Below are 17,787 nucleotides of genomic sequence, written 5' to 3'. Positions count from 1 at the left end.
TGGGTGAAGAACGCTGAAAAATTACTGAGAAGTGACCAGGCTCTATGTCCAAGTAAACATGCAAAGCACAAAATACTGATGACAAAAAAAACAATGTGTGTGGATGAGATTTCTGAAACCTCAAATGCTTTGCTGGTACTGTAAAATGCAGCTGAAAATTATAATAAAAAAAGCAGCAAAACATCTTGTGTTAACTTAAGGTACCGTCACACTTAGCGACGCTGCAGCGATACCGACAACGATCCGGATCGCTGCAGCGTCGCTGTTTGGTCGCTGGAGAGCTGTCACACAGACCGCTCTCCAGCGACCAATGATGCCGGTAACCAGGGTAAACATCGGGTAACTAAGCGCAGGGCCGCGCTTAGTAACCCGATGTTTACCCTGGTTACCAGCGTAAAAGTAAAAAAAAACAAACACTACATACTTACCTACAGCCGTCTGTCCTCCAGCGCTGTGCTCTGCACTCCTCCTGTACGGTCTGTGAGCACAGCGGCCGGAAAGCAGAGCGGTGACGTCACCGCTCTGCTTTCCGGCTGACCGACGCTCACAGCCAGAGCAGGAGGAGTGCAGAGCACAGCGCTGGAGGACAGACGGCTGTAGGTAAGTATGTAGTGTTTGTTTTTTTCTACTTTTAGGATGGTAACCAGGGTAAACATCGGGTTACTAAGCGCGGCTCTGTGCTTAGTTACCCGATGTTTACCCTGGTTACCAGTGAAGACATCGCTGAATCGGTGTCACACACGCCGATTCAGCGATGTCTGCGGGGAGTCCAGCGACCAAATAAAGTTCTGGACTTTCTTCCCCGACCAGCGACAGCACAGCAGGGGCCTGATCGCTGCTGCCTGTCACACTGGACGATATCGCTAGCAAGGACGCTGCAACGTCACGGATCGCTAGCGATATGGTCTAGTGTGACGGTACCTTTAGCCTTATTGTCCGGTTGCATCAACAAACCCTAGAGGGGAGAAAAATCCAGTAAGGCACATATCTTTTAACAAGACTTACTTTGTTGGCAAAATAATGACCAAACTTTCAATTGAGCCTCCGATGCAAAAGTGAATTTAGCCTATGGTATTAAAAATATAAAATTGAAAACTGGAGGAAAGAAAGTTTAATTATAATTATAGACGTAGAAGATTTAATCATAATCACAGATGCAAATTTTTTTACTGCAAGAGCAGTGAGAATATGATTTCTTTACTGTAAGAGCAGTGAAACTATGGATTCTTCACTGTAAGAGCAGTGAAATTATGGATTCTTTACTGTAAGAGCAGTAAGACTGTGGATTCTTTAATGTAAGAGCAGTGAAGCTATGGATTCTTTACTGTAAGAGTAGTGAAATTATGGATTCTTTACTGTAAGAGCAGTGAGACTATGGATTATTTACTGCAAGAGCAGTGAGACTATGATTTCTTTACTGCAAGAGCAGTGAGACTATGTAATCTTTACTGTAAGAGCACTGAGGCTATGGATTATTTACTGTAAGAGCAGTGAGACTATGGGTTCTTTACTGTAAGAGAGCTAAGACTATAGATTATTTACTGTAAGAGTGGAGAGACTATGGATTATTTACTGTAAGAGAGGAGAGACTATGGATTCTTTACTGTAAGAGGAGAAACTATGGATTCTTTACTGTAAGAGATGAAAGACTATGGATTCTTTACTGTAAGAGCGGTGAGACTATGAAACTCTCTGCTACAAGATGTGGTAATGTTTGATTCACTACTAATATTCAAGGAGGGCCTGGATGCCTTTCTAGATAAATATAATATTATAAGTTATGGACACTAGATTCTGTAATGGGGCATTGATCCAGGGAACTAGTCTGTTTGCCATATGTAGAGTCGGAAAGGACTTTTGACCCTAATATTAAGCTATTAATGTCTGCCCCATGGAGGCTTTGCCTTGAACATGTTAGGCTATAGGTTGATCTCGATGGACTTAAGTCTACCTTCAACCTTAAAAACTATGTCATATGTGCCATTGGAAGGCTCAAAGTTAGGGACGTACAGAAAAAGGAGGGCGGTTATACCTTGCCATCTTTTTTGCCTCCTTAGCACACGTTTACCATGTCTACAGTATACTATGAGAGCATTGGTGCCAAAACCTTTGCAAACTTATTGATTCCATTCAATGCTGTCAGCTTAGTAAGTGGTGTATAAATACACTTTACACACAGTAGGATTTTGGTAATTATTTGAAAGTCAAAAAGAGGTTTTCACCGCCATCCTGTTTTGAATCCACTCCTAGTTTTGACTATGGCTGATTCTCCAGAAATGAATGCAGTGTCAGACAGTATCATGAGTAGAATTACTTAATTGTAGACTTTCTGTAAAACTTTGTGGTTTGCATGAATGCCAAATGTAAAACTTATCTCAGTGTTTCCAAAAACCAAACCATCATCAACCAAGGTAGATGAGTCTCCATCAGAGTGAAAACCACACAATTTACACTGCTAAAAAAAAACATGCCAAGGGCACACTCCTTCTCTGTGAAGAAAGAAAAGATACCAAAAACCTTATTTCCAAGAACTTTGAATCTATGGAAAAAGCTTCCCCAGAAACTGACTATAGTGGGAATCAGGGCTCGTTCACACGAGCATATAACTCTGATGAGTGCTATCCGATAGAGCTCGGACCAATATTATACTATGGGGTAGTGCAGATCTGCCTTTTTTCTCATGTCAATTCTTCATGAGATTAAAAAAAATCTGCATAAATTGGATCACGCGCAACTATTCAACTCTATGGTTGGGTGTAAAACATAGTACTGCACTCGGATGTCATATCGTTAGAGTAGGAGGGGGCACAGTGGGATAAGAATAATCTTCCTGGCTTTAATCAGTTGAGCCTGGGCGCCCGTGCAGCTCACTGGGCTTTTTGGCCAGGAGTCAATGTGCCCCAGCATCATTAAAGAGAGGGACCCAGCATAGCATACATAGTGCTGAAGAATTCCTCTAGGAGGAAAGATGTACGACAGCGCTGCGGACTCAGATAAAGGAATCTGTCCCCATAGAGAAAGAAGATTATTCAGCTGGGCAGCACAAGCAAGATGTGGCAGATCTTTGCCTGGGTGGCAATTCTTAAAATCGGGGAGAATTAGTGTAGAACTCCCCCATGTGAGGCAAGGATTCCGGAGGGAATGGGTTTTACCGGACTGGGAGATTCGGTCCGACCCGGGGCTGAACATAGTGAAGGAAAGGACAGAGAAGGGACAGAAAGGAAGAAATGAACTGTGATACTTGAAGTGCCTGTATTTAAACAAGCTGGGCCGAGTAAAAGAGTTAACATTGAAGTTAAGCCGGAGTGTGTCTCCTTTAATGCGGAACCGTCTGTGAGGAATACATCCCCATACCGGGCAAGTCCAAATAGTGCAGGGAGCCAGCTACAAAGTACTGCAACAGAGATGTGATCCTATGCGGAAAGGGGTCCAGGGAGCGATATAGGGATTGCTGTCGGCCATGGCTGCTGCCCTGGTCTCCGACACCTTCATTAATATATAGAATTCTTGTTGTGGATATTGATCTAGAATGATACCTGTTTGGATCAGGAGAGAAACTTTTAGTTCATCACTTCTAAATTGGTCATAAATAATTGCCTTAGAATATGGTTCAGAAGAGAGAATGTCTCATTAACAAGTCCATCTGTTATCACATATCTGCTATTGGTTCACTTAACAGAAAACTCATGGAGATGTTATAGTTTATGGCTCCGTTTACATGTCCATTTTTATTTGTGGGCCGATAACTGCAAAAACTAGTTTGGTCCAATTTGAGTACCAGACACACACATTTCTTTGAATGTTTCAGTGATGTGATTGGACGGCACCTCAATATCATCAATGCTCTGTTTACTTGAGATAAGAAGATGTGAATTCAGCCCAAGAACTCATTCAGACGTCATGTGAAAAAAACAGACCAATTTTCATCACAACACAGACGTCGCACTCATTCTGTTTCAGATTTTGTAACTTTTTTATGCAACTTTAGAAGTTTTATTTAGTTTATTGTGTCTTTATGAACCAGCTCTTCAAACTTTGTGGAAATGTTGCCAAGCTTGGTGGAAAGGAGGAATGGTCGTACACGACCATGAATTAACACATCAAACGTGTAGTAATTTACGACAGAAATGTACTCCAGTCCACGAATAGAGTACATTTCTTGTGGTGGCGCATGACGTCTGAAAGATGAGTCAAAGTCATTAAGAAGTGGGTCCTTTGTAATGAATTTGAGCATCTTACTTAATTATTCCTTTCACCAAGATTGACTTGCAAAATGCCAGTGTTGATTAATTCGTCAACAGTGATTTTGTGAGAATTGACATCAGTCACTACTTCTTGATGCACCTTCTGACATTTTCTTTGGCAACTCATCTTCTCTACAATCAGAAACTAAAGACTTCTATCTTCATTAAATGATTAACTATGGATTACTTTTCCAATAGTAAAATCTGGATGCAAGTCAAGAAGAGACAAGAGGACATACAAGATATCTAGAGGAAATGGGAAAACATCTGATTTTTCTTTGGCATCTAAATAAAGAATATAATGGATAATTCTGTATACAGTATACAGGCTGTACATCATGCTCATTGAAGGTCCTCATCAGACGCCACCTTTCAGATGTGGCAAGTCACCTGGCAGTATCAATTTTCACTGCATCTAAACACTTTGCACCCCCGAAGTTTTCTGTTTAGCTAAGGGATAAATATTTTAAGTGTACATTGCTGACTACAGTCTAGAGGATTTGAAAATTCTAGGTATCGTATATACTCGAGTATAAGCCGACCCCCCTAATTTTGCCACAAAAAACTGGGAAAACTTAATGACTCGGGGATAAGCCTAGGGTGGGAAATGCAGCAGCTACCGGTAAATGTCAAAAGTAAAAATAGATACCAATAAAAGTAAAATTAATTGAGACATCAGTAGGTTAAGTGTTTTTGAATATCCATATTGAATCAAGAGCCCCATATAAAGCTCCATACAGTTTATGATGGGCTCCATAAGATGCTCCATAATAAAATATGCCCCATATAATGCTGCACAAATGTTGATTATGACCCCATAAGATGCTCCATACAGACATTTGCCCCCATATAATGTTGCACATGGCCACATAAGATGCCCCATACAGATATTTGCCCCCATATAATGCTGCACATGGCCCCATAAAATGCTCCATACAGATAACTGCCCCATATAATGTTGCACATGGCCACATAAGATGCCCCATACAGATATTTGCCCCCATATAATGCTGCACATGGCCACATAAGATGCTCCATACAGATATTTGCCCCAATATAATGCTGCACATGGCCCCATAAGATGCTCCATACAGATAACTGCCCCATATAATGCTGCACATGGCCACATAAGATGCCCCATACAGATATTTGCCCCCATATAATGCTGCACATGGCCACATAAGATGCCCCATACAGATATTTGCCCCCATATAATGCTGCACATGGCCACATAAGATGCTCCATACAGATAACTGCCCCATATAATGCTGCACATGGCCGCATAAGATGCTCCATACAGACATTTGCCCAGTATAATGCTCCACAAATGTGGATTATGGTCCCATAAGTTGCTCCATACAGATATTTGCCCCCATATCATGCTGCACATGGCCCCATATAATGCTGCACATGGCCGCATAAGATGCTCCATACAGACATTTGCCCAGTATAATGCTCCACAAATGTTGATTATGGCCCCATAAGATGCTCCATACAGATATTTGCCGCATATAATGCTGCACATGGCCACATAAGATGCCCCATACAGATATTTGCCCCCATATAATGCGGCGCATGGCCACATTAGATGCTCCATACAGACATTTGCCCCCATATAATGCTGCACATGGCCACATAAGATGCCCCATACAGATATTTGCCCCATATAATGCTGCACATGGCCACATAAGATGCTCCATACAGACATTTGCCCCCATATAATGCTGCGCATGGCCACATACGATGCTCCATACAGACATTTGCCCCGTATAATGCTCCACAAATGTGGATTATGGTCCCATAAGATGCTCCATACAGATATTTGCCCCCATATCATGCTGCACATGGCCAGATAAGATGCCCCATACAGATATTTGCCCCATATAATGCTGCACATGGCCACATAAGATGCCCCATACAGATATTTGCCCCCATATAATGCTGCACATGGCCACATAAGATGCTCCATACAGATATTTGCCCCGTATAATGCTCCACAAATGTTGATTATGGCCCCATAAGATGCTCCATACAGATATTTGCCGCATATAATGCTGCACATGGCCACATAAGATGCCCCATACAGATATTTGCCCCATATAATGCTGCACATGGCCACATAAGATGCTCCATACAGATAACTGCCCCATATAATGTTGCACATGGCCAAATAAGATGCTCCATACAGATATTTGCCCCCATATAATGCTGCACATGGCCACATAAGATGCTCCATACAGACATTTGCCCAGTATAATGCTCCACAAATGTGGATTATGGTCCCATAAGTTGCTCCATACAGATATTTGCCCCCATATCATGCTGCACATGGCCCCATATAATGCTGCACATGGCCCCATACAGATGCCCCATACAGATATTTGCCCCCATATCATGCTGCACATGGCCACATAAGATGCCCCATACAGACATTTGCCCCCATATAATGCTGCACATGGCCACATAAGATGCCCCATACAGATATTTGCCCCATATAATGCTGCGCATGGCCACATTAGATGCTCCATACAGACATTTGCCCCCATATAATGCTGCACATGGCCACATACGATGCTCCATACAGACATTTGCCCCGTATAATGCTCCACAAATGTGGATTATGGTCCCATAAGATGCTCCATACAGATATTTGCCCCCATATCATGCTTCACATGGCCCCATATAATGCTACACATGGCCGGATAAGATGCCCCATACAGATATTTGCCCCATATAATGCTGCACATGGCCACATAAGATGCCCCATACAGACATTTGCCCCCATATAATGCTGCACATGGCCACATAAGATGCCCCATACAGATATTTGCCCCCATATAATGCTGCACATGGCCACATAAGATGCCCCATACAGATATTTGCCCCCATATCATGCTGCACATGGACACATAAGATGCTCCATACAGATATTTGCCCCATATGCTGTTGCTGTGATTAAAAAAATAAAAAAATTACATACTCAACTCTCAGGACCCTTGCACTTGCTATATTCACCTGCTTCACGTTCCACCGCTGACCGCCGCTGTGTCTTCCCATCCTCTGCACCGACGTCCAGGCAGAGGGCGGCGCACACTAATCGCGTCATTGCGCCCTCTGACCTGAGCGTCACTGCGGAAGACACAGCGGCGCCGATGGTGGAACGAGGAGCAAGTGAATATCACGCACTGCCCCGTCATACTCACCTGCTCCTGGCGCGGTCCCTGCACGTCTATTCCCCGGCACTGCATTTTCTTCCTGTAGTGACGCGGTCGCCGTTACCACTTATTACAGTAATGAATTTGCGGCTCCACCCCTATGGGAGGTGGAGCTGCATATTCATTACTGTAATGAGCGGTACCATGTGACCGATCACTACAGGAAGAAGCTGCAGCGCCGGGGAAGCAGGGACCACGCCAGGAGCAGGTAAGTATAATTAGACAGCCCCCGCTCCCCTTCCCCTGCTGACCCCCGGGTATGACTCGAGTATAAGCCAAAAAGGGGACTTTCAGCCCAAAAAAGTGGGCTGAGAATCTCGGCTTATACTCAAGTATATACGGTAATTATATTTTAAAATATTTGGATTTTTAATGACCACGGAAAAATATAGTGTTCTTCTGTAAAATTCGAAAACTTATCAAGCAAAGGAAAATTGCAGTTTTTGTGTTTGTCAAAATTATAATTGGTTACTCAGGGGTTAAACAGGATAAATCTATTTATACAGAACATTCTCAAATGCAACACTGCTCTGAGAACAAAGGGCAATGTATTTGAACAAGTCACATGAATTTTATTTCTCCTCATGCTTTGTTACTGAAAAGAAAGATACCTAACTTCTTACCATTATCTTCTAATGACTTCATAGCTATCATGCTGCACATTTAAGGTGCATTTACACTGCACGTCTGATGCAATTGAGAGTTCGTAGGAATGGTCGTTCGTGATAATCATGCAGTGTAAACAGGCTAACGATTACCCGACAAATGAGCAAAATACTCTTATTTTGGGTGAAACACCATTCAACTCAATCACACCAGGATGATGTAGCCTCTGACAGTGACACCATCAGATTTGCTTTCTTAATTTTCACTCTCATAGTTGTGGTCTATGTATGATGTCAATTACAGGCTTCTCTCACCTTTATAAGTGAGAGAACTTGCACAATTGGTGGCTGACTAAATACTTTTTTCCCCCACTGTACTACACCAGAACAACTTCTTCCAGTTAATTTGTTGAAAGACGTGAACAGTCAGCCTTTGTTCTTGGATGACATAGGAGCAGAAAAGATAGAGGGCATGATTTTTATGCTAAGCTGTTTAACTGGCTATGGAATCCATGGTAGTAGGGGTACTGGAAGGTAGTAGCCCTCTGAGCCAGGGCACACCTTGAGATGTAATCAGACAGGGGGCTTGGAGCCCAGACCATTTCCTACACTGAGGCAAATGTCAGCTGAATCAGGGATGACGATGATGAGGATAATGATAACAATTCTGTGGTGGAAAAGATTTGGGAGCCAGGTGATGTATGGCTAATGTAGTCCATGAAGAGGTAGAAAAGAAGTGCACTTACCCGTTTTGGACCCGTTGAAGTGCTGAGGCACGAAACGGCCGTTGTCCGCTTTTTTTCACATCCCTCCCTGCACGCTTTGTAATATGTCCGAATAAATATTGTGACTACTATATACGGGTAAGTGCACTTCTTTTCTACCTCTTCATGGACTACAATGTATTACTTTGGAGGCTGCGCCCCGTTTCTATTGTAAAAGGTATTTTTTCATGCCGGCTCTCGTAGTGATTTGGGTTGTGTTACGTACAGAATCTAACTATATAGCAGCTGTGCGGAGAATCCTTTTCTGCTTTTGTTCATGATGTATGGCTAAATTAGCTAAGACAAACTCTGCTTTCTTGGAGTTCAGCTCTGGAGCAGGTTGTGTTGTGACTGTTGTTGATGATGGAGCCTTTACAACTGTGATGGAGATAATGATGATATGTGTAGGCATCTTATGTAGGGGAATTCTTTACTATGTTGCTGCAGGACCAGTTTGTTTCAGAATGCCAGTGGCGCTGTTGGAAAATAAGCTGGGTAAATCCTGGTGCAGATCAAATAGGAACTACATCTCTCCATTAGCATATGAAACAGCATTACCTGCTCATGTGGGGAAAGCAAAGTGACCAAGAAGATGAGCAACACTTTAGCTATCCTTTACCTTGTGATCAATTTTGTGGTAATGAGTCTGTACCCACAAGAAGAGCATTGTCATTGCCATCAGCCCCATCATTATCCTCACCTACTGCTTTCCCTACACTTCCTCCTCTATCTCCATTGCATCATTGGTTTTTCTTTTGTGTGCCTAAAAAACCTGTGTTCAGTCATCCAATTATGTGGAAATTGTACGCTCGCATGTCCATGTTCACTACAATGGATTGTACCTCCAGTTGCATAATAATTGCATGCCCTCAAGCACAATGGAGGTTACCTAGCTGCCATTATTTATTTACTTAAATGGCAACCCTGTCAGGTCTGGGCACAAAACGTATGTTCATCAATTTGTTTTATTCTTCTACAATGAAATCATCTTTGTAATTTTGGGTGAAATTCAATTTTATTGTGCCTGCATCTGGGGTAAATTGTCTGGTAACCCCCTGTTCCGGATTGTAAGAAAGGGCAAAATTATTGAAAATTATCAAAACAAAATAATTTGTCTTCTATGACTGCAATACTATTTACCAAAATTATAATTTTTTTCATAAATTGTTAAGATATTTTTGGGGTGGAGGGGGATTTGTGTATTATCAAGAAATTCTGCATTCTTTAATCAATGAAGCTTTTGCACATGTGACAGTTGATGACCATATGTCTGATCAGACAACACTTCCTGTAGCGTCACCACTTCCTGTAGCATCACCACTTCCTGTAGCGTCACCACTTCCTGTAGCGTCACCACTTCCTGTAGCGTCACCACTTCCTGTAGCGTCACCACTTCCTCACATGTGAAGCCCCTCTGCAAAGCAGGTCATAAAAGGGTAAATCTTTTAAAGTTGACAAACCAAAATTATTTCACTTCCATGACAGCAAAGTTGTACTACCTGAACAGCTCAGTCAGACCTGCATTGTGTACTTTCTCTAGCAGATACCCTGATCTCCGATTCCATGGACTTTTGACTCAGCAGTTTGGACCAGTGGAAAGCTGGTCCAGCTTCCAGTGTACTGTTAGAGAGGAGATTCGGAGGAGCTGGTGGCTTTGTCAAATCCAAGAAGACCAGGTTATCCATGCAATTGCTTAATCATTTTGTGATTGCTACCAAGGCTGAAGATTGCTGGCCCTACATTGTCAAACATCTCTTTACCTGCCAAGTCCAAATTCTCTATGGTGCGGCGTCTGCTGCTGCCACTGTCAAGCCAAGAAATCATCTGCTGGCTGTCTGCCACCGTGTTTTTAGATTGATGAATAGGCTGAATACTGATTTTAAACGTACTCTCGAGGGTACACAAACATAACCCAGTTTTCAAAATAGAGCTACTTGTTGTAAAGGCTTGATGACAAGCTTTGGCACTTTGAAAACAAGTAGCCTGCTCCATTATCATTGTTATTATTGTGCTTTGCTTATTTACAGTCATGGCCAGAAGTATTAACACCCCTGCAATTCTGTCAGATAATACTCAGTTTCTTCCTGAAAATGATTGCAAACACAAATTCTTTGGTATTATTATCTTCATTTAATTTGTCTTAAATGAAAAAACACAAAAGAGAATGAAGCAAAAAGCAAAACATTGATCATTTCACACAAAACTCCAAAAATGGGCCAGACAAAAGTATTGGCACCCTCAGCCTAATACTTGGTTGCACAACCTTTAGCCAAAATAACTGCGACCAACCACTTCCGCTAACCATCAATGAGTTTCTTACAAAGCTCTGCTGGAATTTTAGACCATTCTTCTTTGGCAAACTGCTCCAGGTCCCTGATATTTGAAGGGTGCCTTCTCCAAACTGCCATTTTTAGATCTCTCCACAGGTGTTCTATGGGATTCAGGTCTGGACTCATTGCTGGCCACCTTTGAAGTCTCCAGTACTTTCTCTCAAACCATTTTCTAGCGCTTTTTGAAGTGTGTTTTGGGTCATTGTCCTGCTGGAAGACCCATGACCTCCGAGGGAGACCCAGCTTTCTCACACTGGGCCCTACATTATGCTGCAAAATTTGTTGGCAGTCTTCAGACTTCATAATGCCATGCACACGGTCAAGCAGTCCAGTGCCAGAGGCAGCAAAGCAACCCCAAAACATCAGGGAACCTCCGCCATGTTTGACTGTAGGGACCGTGTTCTTTTCTTTGAATGCCTCTTTTTTTCTCCTGTAAACTCTATGTTGATGTCTTTGCCCAAAAGGCTCTACTTTTGTCTCATCTGACCAGAGAACATTCTTCCAAAACGTTTTAGGCTTTTTCAGGTAAGTTTTGGCAAACTCCAGCCTGGCTTTTTTATGTCTCGGGGTAAGAAGTGGGATCTTCCTGGGTCTCCTACCATACAGTCCCTTTTTAGTCAGACCTATATGAATAGTACGGGTTGACACTTTTGTACCCTCGGACTGCAGGGCAGCTTGAACTTGTTTAGATGTTAGTCGAGGTTCTTTATCCAACATCCGCACAATCTTGCGTTGAAATCTCTTGTCAATTTTTCTTTTTCGTCCACATTTAGGGAGGTTAGCCACAGTGCCATGGGCTTTAAACTTTTTGATGACACTACGCACGGTAGACACAGGAACATTCAGGTCTTTGGAGATGGACTTGTAGCCTTGAGATTGCTCATGCTTCCTCACAATTTGGTTTCTCAAGTCCTCAGACAGTTCTTTGGTCTTCTTTCTTTTCTCCATGCTCAATGTGGTACACACAAGGACACAGGACAGAGGTTGAGTCAACTTTAATCCATGTCAACTGGCTGCAAGTGTGATTTAGTTATTGCCAACACCTGTTAGGTGCCACAGGTAAGTTACAGGTGCTGTTAATTACACAAATTAGAGAAGCATCACATGATTTTTCAAACAGTGCCAATACTTTTGTCCACCCCCTTTTTTATGTTTGGTGTGGAATTATATCCAATTTGGCTTTAGGACAATACTTTTTGTGTTTTTTCATTTAAGGCAAATTAAATGAAGATAATAATACCAAATAATTTGTGTTTGTAATCATTTTCAGGAAGAAAATGAGTATTATCTGACAGAATTGCAGGGGTGTTAATACTTTTGGCCATGACTGTAGAGCTGTCATTTTCCGCAGTACCATTTCAGACATTATCATCGTTGGCCACAATGGGGCTCACAATCTATATTCCCTATCAGTATGACTTAGGAGTGTGCAACCCTTCAAAAACATCATATGTAGAGGTTCACACTCTGACGCGGATGCCTGTGCTAAGCCCGCATCTTTTCCGGCACATGACAGCTGATTTGATCAGCTGACATGTGGCCCTAACAGCCGCGGGTGGAATTGTGATCCACCCACAGATGTTAACATGATGAATTAATTAATCTCTCACAGCGGAATTTATCATGATCGCACTCTACCCATCAGTGCCCCTGTCACATGATCGCCTGGTGCCAGTGGGTTGGCATGACAATCTGAGATTTATTGGAGACCCCTGTGGTTGTCATTGCTGATCTGATATGAGCGCCGCCCTTGTGGCCGGTGTTCATAGCAGATGAGCATTTCTGCTACACATAGCAGAGCTGAAGCATGCAATGAGAAGATTGCTGCCTCCGGTCTCCTAAGGAGACTATTAAAGCAAATAAAAAGTGTAAAAAAAGGTTGAACAAAAAATAACCTATACATGTCTGGTATCTGTGAACTTGAAATGACTTGGAGAATCATAAATGCAGGTCAGTTATAGCATTTAGTGAACATGATTTAAAAAATTGTGGAATTGCACTTTTTTTTGCAATTTCACCACACTGAATTATTTTTTTCCCACTTTCCAGTACATTATTTGGTAAAATCAATGGTGTTGTTCAAGCATACAACGCGTCTCACAAAAAATAAGCCCTCGCCCGCTCATTTTGATAGAAAAATAAAAAAGTTATTGCTCTGGGAAGAAGGGGGGAGAAAACGAAAAAAGAAAATGGCCTGGGATAGAAGGGAATAAATCACATTATTTGTGATATTAAAAATATCCCACTGTTAACTAGTAAAGCAATTAGCAAAAAGTAAAAAATAAAAATAAAACACAAGAAATGGCTAAAAAATAAAAAACATGAAAAAACTCTGGACATCTTGACGTGTTTCTTAAAGTGAACCTGTTGATAGGATTTTGCTAAGTAAATTACAAGCTGCCATGTTATCGTTGATACACTGATTAAAATGATACCTGGGGTGAAGAAATCCATCTTGTGGTTCTTGTGTAATCACTGTGAGAAGTTTTCCGTTAATGATATGCCGTACTCTGGGGCAGGACAGTAGGCAGAGTCTTATCTTCCTGCTCTAAGCCAGAGAAACCAAGAAAGACCTGCCCACAGGCCGCCCCGAAGCACAAACAGTCTGTCTCTTTCTGTCTCTATGATAAGGAACATGTTTGTGCTTTGGGACGGCCAGTGGGCAGGTCTTTCCTTGGTTTCTCCGGCTTAGAGTAGGAATATAAGACTCTGCCTACAGTCCTGCTCTGGAGCATGGGCATACCATTAACGGAAAACTTCTAACATTGATTACACAAGAACCACAAGACAGATTTCTTCACCCCAGGTATCATTTTAATCAGTGCAAGAGCGACAACCTGACAATGTCTGTAGGTTAATTAGCAAAATCCTGCTGAGAGGTTAACTTTAAGTAAATAAACTTGAATGTGGAGGAAGTTTTAGGCTGTGTTCATGCAATGCAATATGTTTTCTTGCTGGAATTTTCCAAATCGTGGTTTTGAAGAAAAAAAAATTGCAACTGTTTACTTCACAATTACTAAAGATCGCAGCAAATAATGGAGTGTTTTCACATCATGTAAACATGGTCTTATGTTCTCTTTAAATTTATATTATATTTATATATATCCTGAAGACCCACCTCTTCCGACAAGCCTACAACCTGCAGTAACCACCGATTGACCAAATCGCTGCATGACCAGCTCTACGCTCGCCTACTGTATCCTCACCCATCCCTTGTAGATTGTGAGCTTTCGCGGGCAGGGTCCTCTCTCCTCCTGTACCAGTTATGACTTGTATTGTTTAAGATTATTGTACTTGTTTTTATTATGTATACCCCTCCTCACATGTAAAGCGCCATGGAATAAATGGCGCTATAACAATAAATAATAATAATAATAATAATTAAGAATATTTGCAGAAAGCAGACATATTTTGGCTTTCATTCAACTGGAAAAAAAGTACTTTTTTATTTTAACTGTCTGCAGTATTTATAGTAATTCCCTTCATGATCAAACATCACAAAAACTGAGACATAAAAAAAAATGACAATTTCCACAGTGGAAATCTTCTGCAGCAGCTACAACTCGAGGAAGTACGAAAAGGCATTCATGCTGCTGCAATGTTATTTTTTGCACAGTGAACTCTATTATTTTATTATAGAAATTAAGCCGAGATAATAGAGAACTAATGAATATAACGTAACATTGAAAATCAGGAGCTTACCGTGTGATTCTGTGCAGGCAGCCGGCAATGTGTTGTCAGCTCAGCAGCATATGGTATATGCTCAGTTTCTGGCATAATGTGCTAGATCAACAAGAATAACCTGCCCTACTTATTTAGTACACACCTGAATTACTTTAACGCTTTTCCCCACAAGGCATACCTGGGGTAAATTGCTATGCTTTTCTTAAAAGGCTATGGGCACTCTTGAAATTGAATATAGGATTTTTTTTTTTTTTACATCTGACAGTGGTAATCTTTAGTCAGAGCTGGTTTTAGATAAAATGTAGCTCTCTGCAAAAAAATAAAAGTGTGGCCCTCAATGCTAACATATTGCTGCCTCAAAGAAATATTTATGTTGTATTTACACAAGTTGATTTCAGACCATTAAACGGGAACAATAGACAATATTCAAGTAGTTCGGTGCTCGTTTACTGGCCTCTTTACACAGGCTGGCGAAGAATTAAGGGGGTAGAATGATCTCTAATAGGACGCTCTGTCCCTATAAGTATCATATGTTATCGGCAGCACATCTCCTGATGACACAGGCAAGGTGCTGCTGAGAACAATCATTTTTGTTCCAGCATAAATTACCCAATAAGCCGATGAATGAGCATCATTTTGCTAGTTCTTTTGGTGATTGCTGGCTCTCTCATCTGCAGTACAGGTGTTAATAAGCATAGATACTACAGTTGGGTGAACCCGAACAGTAAAGTTCAGCTATTGTACTGAACATCTACTGTTCGGGCACAGACACCGAACATGGACTACACCAGGAACACAAGTGTTGCATGTCAGCACAGCAAACACTGCTTCTGATCGGTGGTAAAATCATTACTGCTGGTCAGACAGCCACGGTTCCCATGTTGTCAAATGACAGTGTGAGCCCACAGCTGTGATTGAAAGTATAAAGTTTACCTCTGGTCACTGGCGTGGGCTGATGGGATTACTGCTCCCATCAGCCTTCACCTGCTGCTGCTAATAACAGCAAGAGGAGGTGCGGCTGATGGGAGTATTCATCAGCCAATGCCTGCTCTCTAAATGAATAATTTACTAAAAAAGGCATAGGTTCAACTGTATTTTTGATAACCAACACAGGCAAAACTCACTGTCAGCTTTAGCAAGGCTGGTTATCAAAAATAGTGCTCCCCATGCTGTGTTTTTTAATTATTTAAATAAATAATAATAAAAAAAAAATGGGGTGCTCCCTCATTTTTTAACTGTTCAGCAGAAACCCGCGAAACTGAACATCCAATGGTCCACCCATCTCTACTTACCATATGACTAAGTAATGACATAAATGTGAAAAAGGACCGAAAACGTGACTAATGGACACCCGGCAGTGAGGAACTTTATAAACGTAATGTCCCGCTCAAAGAAAAGGGACGCCATGCCCTTATTTACAAAGTGAAAAAAACTGAATCAAAAAACGAAAGAAATGAACTTTAATATAAGTCGGTGTGCATGCAGCATGTAAGCGCATGTTCACACAGGCCACTAAATAGATAAAACCAAAGATAAAAACAAAATGAGCATATACCCTGCAGTAAAGAAATAGCAATAGAGCATTAAAAACAATATAGGGTAATTGATTATCATAATCTTGATTAAAAAAAATGTAAAACTAATCCCACCACGTCACGGTGACCCTACTTGGGATTGTCCTAACCTCTAGTATAAAAATCTTACCATATGTCTAATAACATAAATGTGAATAAGGGCCATGAAGAATTGAGACCTCGACTAATGTTTAGGAGTTGCTGTTCCTGCCAATTTGACCTGCATGTACCTTGAGTATGGGATTCTGACATTTTTTGCTCTCAGCCAAGAGATGGACAGAATTCTCATTCATTCATATGGAAGTTTTGATTTCCTTTCCATAAAAAGCAGAATGCAATTGTGCTCCTTTCATGAGATTAACTGTGGGTCCCATTGATGAGATCAGAGTCTGCTATACATGTATTTCATAGCCTGTGGATATGGCATAAATGTATGAGATGGGAATATCCCTTTAAGGGTAAATTCAGACATGGTGGATTTCAGGTGCATATTCAACACCACATACAGCAATTTATAGTACAATACATATGGGTGGGTTATTTCACGTCAGCAAAAAAAAAAACTATCGATCCGATTCATCATTACATTTGCGCCTTTTCTTTTGTCCAAATTTTGGAGTTTTTTGACTGTTTTTCATTTTCACCTAATTCTTCAGTTCATTTGTGCCCTTTTAAAAGTCGATTTTTATCTTTTTTCATGTGTTTTGTTTTTTTAATGTTCAGCATTGTGGGTAGTATTTAGGGCTTCCAGATATATCAATCACGAGTTCTTAAAAAAAGTAAAAAATTGACGAAAAAGTATTCCAAGCTTCCCCCTTGAGTGATTTTTCTGTACGCTAGATAATTTTGCCTATTACAGAGGAAAAAGCAACTTTCTGAGCATTTTTGATTTTGCTCAAAATTTATTTACCACTTACTTTTGAAGAATATTAAGCACAGAAAAAAAATCAATGAATGCGGGAAAAAAAAAAACAGTGGCGTAAAAAATAAATAAACAAAGACAAATTAAGAATTGTGTCCTATGTGTGAAAAAAGCATAAATCAATATTCCAAAGATATAAAAAAAAATGCCTCCTGCCCCCGTTTGAGTCCTGGGGAAATTGAGTAAAAGGAAAAAAATCAATGGGTTTGTGGCACCAAAGGGTAATTTTACATAGGTATCTTTCAGCCTTAGGTTGGTCTTGAATTGTTCCTAAAGCCGGATTTACGTGAGGGTATTTCACAGTCCATAAATGGTCCATAAAGTCCAGACTAACCGTGGGACTCCTAAAATCTTAATTGGAGCCTCAAAAAAATATATCAGGCTGTAAAGTCCAGACTAACCGTGGTACTCCTAAAATCTTAATTGGAGCCTCAAAACAATATATCAGG

The 17,787-nt window shown here is 41.1% G+C and overlaps 1 protein-coding gene across 1 annotated transcript in view; it reads right to left on the bottom strand.

Moving 5' to 3' along the window:
- The window catches only part of LOC138649767 (synaptotagmin-1-like), a 102,994-nt gene extending 88,051 nt beyond the window's left edge, over positions 1–14,943 (bottom strand). The window contains exon 1 of the mRNA XM_069740430.1: positions 14,861–14,943. The gene's annotated coding sequence lies outside the window, so the exon portion shown is untranslated. The remainder of the gene's footprint in view (positions 1–14,860) is intronic.
- Positions 14,944–17,787: the final 2,844 nt, after the last annotated feature.

Source organism: Ranitomeya imitator, chromosome 9, assembly GCF_032444005.1.
Source record: "Ranitomeya imitator isolate aRanImi1 chromosome 9, aRanImi1.pri, whole genome shotgun sequence".
In the NCBI taxonomy this organism is placed as follows: Eukaryota; Metazoa; Chordata; class Amphibia; order Anura; family Dendrobatidae; genus Ranitomeya; species Ranitomeya imitator.
This window is presented reverse-complemented; position numbering and strand designations above follow the sequence as displayed.